The sequence below is a fragment of the Cherax quadricarinatus genome, chromosome 37, assembly GCF_038502225.1.
Source record: "Cherax quadricarinatus isolate ZL_2023a chromosome 37, ASM3850222v1, whole genome shotgun sequence".
Lineage (NCBI taxonomy): Eukaryota > Metazoa > Arthropoda > Malacostraca > Decapoda > Parastacidae > Cherax > Cherax quadricarinatus.
In genome coordinates this window covers 7,427,156-7,434,958 of record NC_091328.1, presented here as the reverse complement: position 1 = coordinate 7,434,958, position 7,803 = coordinate 7,427,156, and the positions used below count along the sequence as shown (strand labels likewise).

Here is a 7,803-nt window from a genome sequence, read left to right as displayed (position 1 = left end):
ATAACACACAAGACCAGTACAGTACAATAACACACAAGACCAGTACAGTACAATAACATACAAGACCAGTACAGTACAGTAACATACAAGACCAGTACAGTACAATAATATAATATAATTTTGCAATAAATAACTGGAGCATTACTCCTTAATGGGGTTGACTTGGTGCTGGTGAGGGGGCTCTTGATCCAGTGAACTATAACTATCCTTCCCTTCCTTGAATTGAATTTGAATGATTACCATTCCTCAGGGGCTAAGACTGGCCTTGACAAGGCCAGTCTTAGAACCAGTTCAAGCAGAGATGAGAGCTTCATTTACCTTTGTAAATTGTGAGTTCATTACCTTTGTAGATTGTGAATTCATTACCTCTGTAACTTGCTCAGCTATCAAAACTTTGGAGACTAGTCCCTGGACCAATTATGTACCTCTGTAATCTTTTGACTACCGCCCACAGGATGGGTATGGGGTGTATAATAAACATATTAAACTTAAATTAATGAATAAAACTACAGAAACGGAGGCAAGTAATTTCCTGTATAGTTAACAGTCATATACCTACCTATTAAGCTGATTTTGTCTATTTAATGTTCTTGTAAATTACTCAGTTTTCTTTATTCCTATTGCACCCGGCATGATAGTGACTTTCTCCGTACTTAATAAATCACAATTGTAATTACACATTGTAAACTATATAAAGAAATAAAATCTTTATTTTTATTGTAATTAATTTTCACGCAATTAAGTTTAGTTGTTTAATTTTTGTGGTAATAATCATGACTGATTTCTACTGTATCTAACAGCTAGGTTGCTAATAATAAGATATAATAAGATCCCAATTGAAATAAGTCACTTTGACTCTTCTGGGTTAACAAATTATTTGCAGTGTTCAATAAATACAGTATACATTTGCTGTAAGAACTGCATTTCAACTAATGCAAATGCATAAACTATAAATTTATTGGTAGGTAAGACACATAGGCAACAGTTAGGCAACTTTATTCCGAAACGTTTCGCCTACACAGTAGGTTTCTTCAGTCGAATACAGAAAGTAGGCAGGAACAGTAGAGATGTGAAGACGATGTAATCAGTCCATCACCCTTGAAGTCGTAGAATTTGAGGTTGTCAGTCCCTCAGCCTGGAGAAGTTCAGTTCCATAGTCAGGAACTATCTATAAATTTATTGTTAAATTTGACACCAATATTACTGACATGCAACTCTCATACCAAGGATACCTTAACAATTACTGTTTAGATTCCAAAATCCGGCCTCTTCCTTGAAATATTCTCCAGTAACCGACAACGTCAGGATGGCCGAGTGGTCTAAGGCGCCAGACTCAAGGTAACTTCCCTTCAGATAGAAGGGTCATGGGCATTCTGGTCCTCTCTGAGGGCGTGGGTTCGAATCCCACTCCTGACAATCTTTTTAATAAACCTGTTTTTCTTTTTTACTCTCTGAATTAATCAAAGTATTCTTTCCTTCATTATTATTCGAATGGAAATGAAAAACCTCAATATCTCAGCGGCAAGAACACTGATCTTGTAAACCACTAGTAGAAAATACTCGGCTTGTTACTCCTATACAATTTCATCCAATTTTTATATACTAAAAGGTGTATATATAAATCTGTGTGTGTGTGTGTGTGTGTGTGTGTGTGTGTGTGTGTGTGTGTGTGTGTGTGTGTGTGTGTGTGTGTGTGTGTGTTAGTTACCATTTGGTGTGTGTGTGTGTGTGTGCTCACCTAGTTGAGGTTGCAAGGGTCGAGTCCTAGCTCCTGGCCCCGCCTCTTCACCGGTTGCTACTAGGCCCTCTCTCTCCCCGCTCCATGAGCTTTATCAAACCTCGTCTTAAAGCTGTGTATGGTTCCTGCCTCCACTACGTCATTTTCTAGGCTATTCCACTGCCTTACAACTCTATGACTGAAGAAATACTTCCTACTATCTCTCTGACTCATTTGTGTCTTCAACTTCCAATTGTGGCCTCTTGTTTCTGTGTCCCCTCCCTGGAACATCCTGTCCTTGTCCACCTTGTCTATTCCACGAAGTATTTTATATGTCGTTATCATGTCTCCCCTGACCCTCCTGTCCTCCAGTGTCGTCAGGCCGATTTCCCTTAATCTTTCTTCATAGGACATTCCCCTTAGCTCTGGAACTAACCTTGTTGCAAACCTTTGTACTTTCTCTAGTTTCTTGACGTGCTTTATCAAGTGCGGGTTCCAAACAGGTGCTGCATACTCCAGTATGGGCCTGACATACACGGTGTACAGTGTCTTGAATGATTCCTTACTAAGGTATCGGAATGCTGTTCTCAGGTTTGCCAGGCGCCCATATGCTGCAGCAGTTATCTGATTGATGTGTGCTTCCGGAGACATGCTCGGTGTTATACTCACCCCAAGATCTTTCTCCTTGAGTGAGGTTTGCAGTCTTTGGCCACCTAGCCTATACTCTGTCTGTGGTCTTCTGTGCCCTTCCCCTATCTTCATGACTTTGCATTTGGCAGGATTAAATTCGAGAAGCCATTTGCTGGACCAGGTGTCCAGTCTGTCCAGGTCTCTTTGAAGTCCTGCCTGGTCCTCATCAGATTTAATTCTCCTCATCAACTTCACATCATCTGCAAACAGGGACACTTCTGAGTCTAACCCTTCCGTCATGTCGTTCACATATACCAAAAATAGCACTGGTCCTAGGACCGACCCCTGTGGGATCCCGCTCGTCACAGGTGCCCACTGTGATACATCATTACGTACCATGACTCGTTGTTGCCTCCCTGTCAGGTATTCTCTGATCCATTGCAGTGCCCTTCCTGTTATATGCGCCTGATGCTCTAGCTTCTGCACTAATCTCTTGTGAGGAACTGTGTCAAAGGCCTTCTTGCAGTCCAAGAAGATGCAATCAACCCACCCCTCTCTCTCTTGTCTTACTTCTGTTATTTTATCATAAAACTCCAGAAGGTTTGTGACACAGGATTTGCCTTCCGTGAATCCGTGCTGGTTGGCATTTATACTCCTGTTCCGTTCCAGGTGCTCCACCACTCTCCTCCTGATAATCTTCTCCATAATTTTGCATACTATACACGTCAATGACACAGGTCTATAGTTTAGTGCCTCTTTTCTGTCTCCTTTTTTGAAAATGGGAACTACATTTGCCGTCTTCCATACCTCAGGTAGTTGCCCAGTTTCCAGGGATGTGTTGAAGATTGTGGTAAGTGGTACGCACAACATATCTGCTCCCTCTCTAAGGACCCACGGAGAGATGTTGTCCGGTCCCAATGCCTTTGAGGTATCGATGTCCCTTAGCAGTTTCTTCACCTCCTCCTCATCTGTATGTATGTCGTCCAACACTTGTTGGTGTATTCCTTGTTGGTGTCCCCATCTGGTCTGTCCCCCCAGAGTCCTTCCTGTCTCTACTGTAAATACTTCCTTAAATCTCGTGTTGAGCTCCTCACATACCTCTTGATCGTTTCTTGTGAGTTCTCCACCTTCTTTCCTCAGCCTTATCACCTGGTCCTTGACTGTTGTCTTCCTCCTAATGTGGCTATACAGCAGTTTCGGGTCAGATTTGACTTTCGATGCTATGTCGTTTTCATACTGTCGCTGGGCCTCCCTCCTTATCTGCGCATACTCGTTTCTGGCTCTTCTACTAATCTCCTTGTTTTCCTGGGTCCTATGCCTCCTGTACCTTTTCCATTCTCTGTTGCACTTAGTTTTTGCCTCCCTACACCTTCGGGTAAACCAAGGACTCGTTTTGGTCTTCCTATTATTTCTGTTTCCCTTGGGAACAAAACTTTCCTCTGCCTCCTTGCACTTTGTTGCCACATATTCCATCATCTCGTTTACTGATTTTCCTACCATTTCTCTGTCCCACTGAACCTCCTGCAGGAAGTTTCTCATACCTGTGTAGTCCCCCCTTTTATAGTTTGGCCTGTCCCCTTCAGTTCCTGTTACCTTCTCCACTTGTAACTCTACTATATAGTCAAAACTCAGAACCACATGATCGCTAGCTCCAAGGGGCCTCTCGTAAGTGATGTCCTCAATGTCTGAACTGCTCAGGGTGAACACAAGATCCAGTCTTGCTGGCTCATCCTCCCCTCTCTCTCTGGTTGTGTCCCTGACATGTTGATGCATGAGGTTTTCAAGTACCACATCCATCATCTTGGCTCTCCATGTTTCGGGACCCCCATGTGGCTCCAGGTTTTCCCAGTCGATCTCCCTGTGGTTGAAATCGCCCATTACCAGTAACTTTGCTCTGCTCGAGTGAGCTCTTCTTGCCACCTCTCTGGTACCCCTCTTTGTCCCTCAGTCTTGCTTTCTCTTGCAGAATCCCAGTTCGAACTGATTCTTCCTTGAAAGTTACTCTGACAGGCCGTATCCTTCCACTCGCAAACCACCCAATTCTCTGAAAATTTGTCACCTGGGTCATATTGCCCTCCCCTATTGTTTTCATGATGCCTTCAATCATTTTTTTCTCCTCCTGTTTTATTTCTTCAAAGTTGGCCCCCTTGGCTTCTTGGAGCCCGTACACAAAAACTGACCTCGCCCTTTCCTCCTCCCACTGAGTCTCCATCTGCTTCCTCTGAGGCATTTTATTTCCTTCCATTGACATGTTCTTGCCTTCAGTCCCTGTCATATCTGAAACTTCTATTCTCAGTGAACTGTCTTTCCTGACCAGCTGTCCCTTGCTACTGCAGTTGGCTGTTAGAATCTCTGCATATAACAAACCTTCATTGTCTTCGGACCTGTCGCTTGATCTTAGTGTGCTCATCGTCTTTTCCCTGGCCCCACGTGGGTCTGATAGGGCCTTTGTGTACGGCATGTCTCCGTTGTTGCTTACCATCCCCTTGTCTGCGCCTGACTTTGAATTTCCTTCATTGTCTTCGGACCTGTCGTTTGATCTCAGTGTGCTCATCGTCTTTTCCCTGGCCCCACGTGGGTCTGATAGGGCCTTCGTGTACGGCATGTCTCCGTTGTTGCTTACCATCCCCTTGTCTGCGCCTGACTTTGAATTTCCTGATGTCACATCTGAATTGTCATTTGTCTACCAGGAGGCAGCTCTGATGAAAACTCACACTCACACGAGCTTTTAAATCTCTGCACAAAATTCAACTTAAGCCAGCAAATAATAGAGCCTACTAGAATGGAGAATACACTAGACCACATCTTCACTAACAATGATGATCTGATAAGAAATGTCACCATATCAAAAACAATATACTCATATCACAACATAATTGAGGTTCAGACATGAATGCGCAGAGCCCCAGACCGACAAAATGAGATTAGTCACGAGGGAGAATTCACCAAATTCAACTTCAATAACAAAAACATAAAGTGGGACCAAGTTAACCAAGTCCTAACCGATATAAGCTGGGAAGATATACTAAGCAACACAGACCCCAACTTATGCCTAGAACAGATTAACTTGGTGGCACTCGATGTATGCACAAGACTTATTCCTCTAAGAAAAAGGAGGAGTAGATGTAAAATAGAAAGAGACAGGCGCTCCCTTTACAGGCGACGGAAAAGAATAACAGAGCGGCTAAAAGAGGTCAATCTATCTGAAATGCGTAGGGAGACACTGGTCAGAGAAATAGCAAACATCGAACTTAAGCTAAAGGAATCTTATAGGAGTCAGGAATCGCGGGAAGAACTAAAAGCCATAAATGAAATCGAAAGAAACCCAAAGTATTTCTTCTCCTATGCCAAATCAAAGTCGAGAACAACGTCCAGTATTGGGCCCTTACTTAAACAAGATGGGTCCTACACAGATGACAGCAAGGAAATGAGTGAGCTACTCAAGTCCCAATATGACTCAGTTTTTAGCAAGCTACTAACCAGACTGAGAGTCGAAGATCAAAATGAATTTTTTATGAGAGAGCCACAGAATTTGGTTAACACAAGCCTATCTGATGTTATCCTGACGCCAAATGACTTCGAACAGGCGATAAATGACATGCCCATGCACTCTGCCCCAGGGCCAGACTCATGGAACTCCGTGTTCATCAAGAACTGCAAGAAGCCCCTATCACGAGCCTTTACCATCCTATGGAGAGGGAGCATGGACACGGGGGTCATCCCACAGTTACTAAAAACAACAGACATAGCCCCACTCCACAAAGGGGGCAGTAAAGCAACAGCAAAGAACTACAGACGGATAGCACTAACATTCCATATCATAAAAATCTTTGAAAGAGTCCTAAGAAGTAAGATCACCACCCATCTAGAAACCCATCAGTTACACAACCCAGGGCAACATGGGTTTAGAACAGGTCGCTCCTGTCTGTCTCAACTATTGGATCACTACGACAAGGTCCTAGATGCACTAGAAGACAAAAAGAATGCAGATGTAATATATACAGACTTTGCAAAAGCCTTCGACAAGTGTGACCATGGCGTAATAGCGCACAAAATGCGTGCTAAAGGAATAACAGGAAAAGTCGGTCGATGGATCTATAATTTCCTCACTAACAGAACACAGAGAGTAGTAGTCAACAGAGTAAAGTCCGAGGCAGGCACGGTGAAGAGCTCTGTTCCACAAGGCACAGTACTCGCTCCCATCTTGTTCCTCATCCTCATATCTGACATAGACAAGGATGTCAGCCACAGCACCGTGTCTTCCATTGCAGATGACTCCCGAATCTGCATGACAGTGTCTTCCATTGCAGACACTGCAAGGCTCCAGGCGGACATCAACCAAATCTTTCAGTGGGCTGCAGAAAACAATATGAAGTTCAACGATGAGAAATTTCAATTACTCAGATATGGTAAACACGAGGAAATTAAATCTTCATCAGAGTACAAAACAAATTCTGGCCACAAAATAGAGCGAAACACCAACGTCAAACACCTGGGAGTGATCATGTCGGAGGATCTCACCTTCAAGGACCATAACATTGTATCGATCGCATCTGCTAGAAAAATGACAGGATGGATAATGAGAACCTTCAAAACTAGGGATGCCAAGCCCATGATGACACTCTTCAGGTCACTTGTTGTATCTAGGCTGGAATATTGCTGCACACTAACAGCACCTTTCAGGGCAGGTGAAATTGCTGACCTAGAAAATGTACAGAGAACCTTCACGGCACGCATAATGGAGATAAAACACCTCAATTACTGGGAGCGCTTGAGGTTCCTGAACCTGTATTCCCTGGAACACAGGCGGGAGACTTACATGATTATATACACCTGGAAAATCCTAGAGGGACTAGTACCGAACTTGCACACGAAAATCACTCACTACGAAAGCAAAAGACTTGGCAGACGATCCAACATCCCCCCAATGAAAAGCAGGGGTGTCACTAGCACGTTAAGAGACCATACAATAAGTGTCAGGGGCCCGAGACTGTTCAACTGCCTCCCAGCATACATAAGGGGGATTTCCAACAGACCCCTGGCAGTCTTCAAGCTGGCACTGGACAAGCACGTGAAGTCGGTTCCTGATCAGCCGGGCTGTGGCTCGTACGTTGGTTTGCATGCAGCCAGCAGTAACAGCCTGGTTGATCAGGCTCTGATCCACCAGGAGGCCTGGTCACAGACCGGGCCGCGGGGGCGTTGACCCCCGGAACTCTCTCCAGGTAAACTCCAGGTAAACTACTTCAATTGCTAGGCTATTCCACTTCCTAACGACTCTATGACTGAAGAAATACTTCCTAACGTCTCTGTGATTCGTCTGAGTCTTCAGCTTCCAGTTGTGACCCCTTGTTTCTTTGTCCCCTCTCTGGAACATCCCATCTCTGTCCACCTTGTCTATTCCCCGCAGTATCTTGTAAGTCGTTATCATGTCTCCCCTGACCCTTCTGTCCTCCAGT

The 7,803-nt window shown here is 44.2% G+C and overlaps 1 non-coding gene across 1 annotated transcript; it reads left to right on the top strand.

Annotated features, from left to right (window-relative positions):
* The first annotated feature begins 1,300 nt into the window (after window positions 1-1,300).
* Window positions 1,301-1,416, top strand: TRNAL-CAA (transfer RNA leucine (anticodon CAA)). The gene is made up of 2 exons: window positions 1,301-1,338; window positions 1,372-1,416. It is a non-coding gene; the product is annotated as a tRNA-Leu (tRNA).
* The last annotated feature ends 6,387 nt before the right edge of the window (window positions 1,417-7,803 follow it).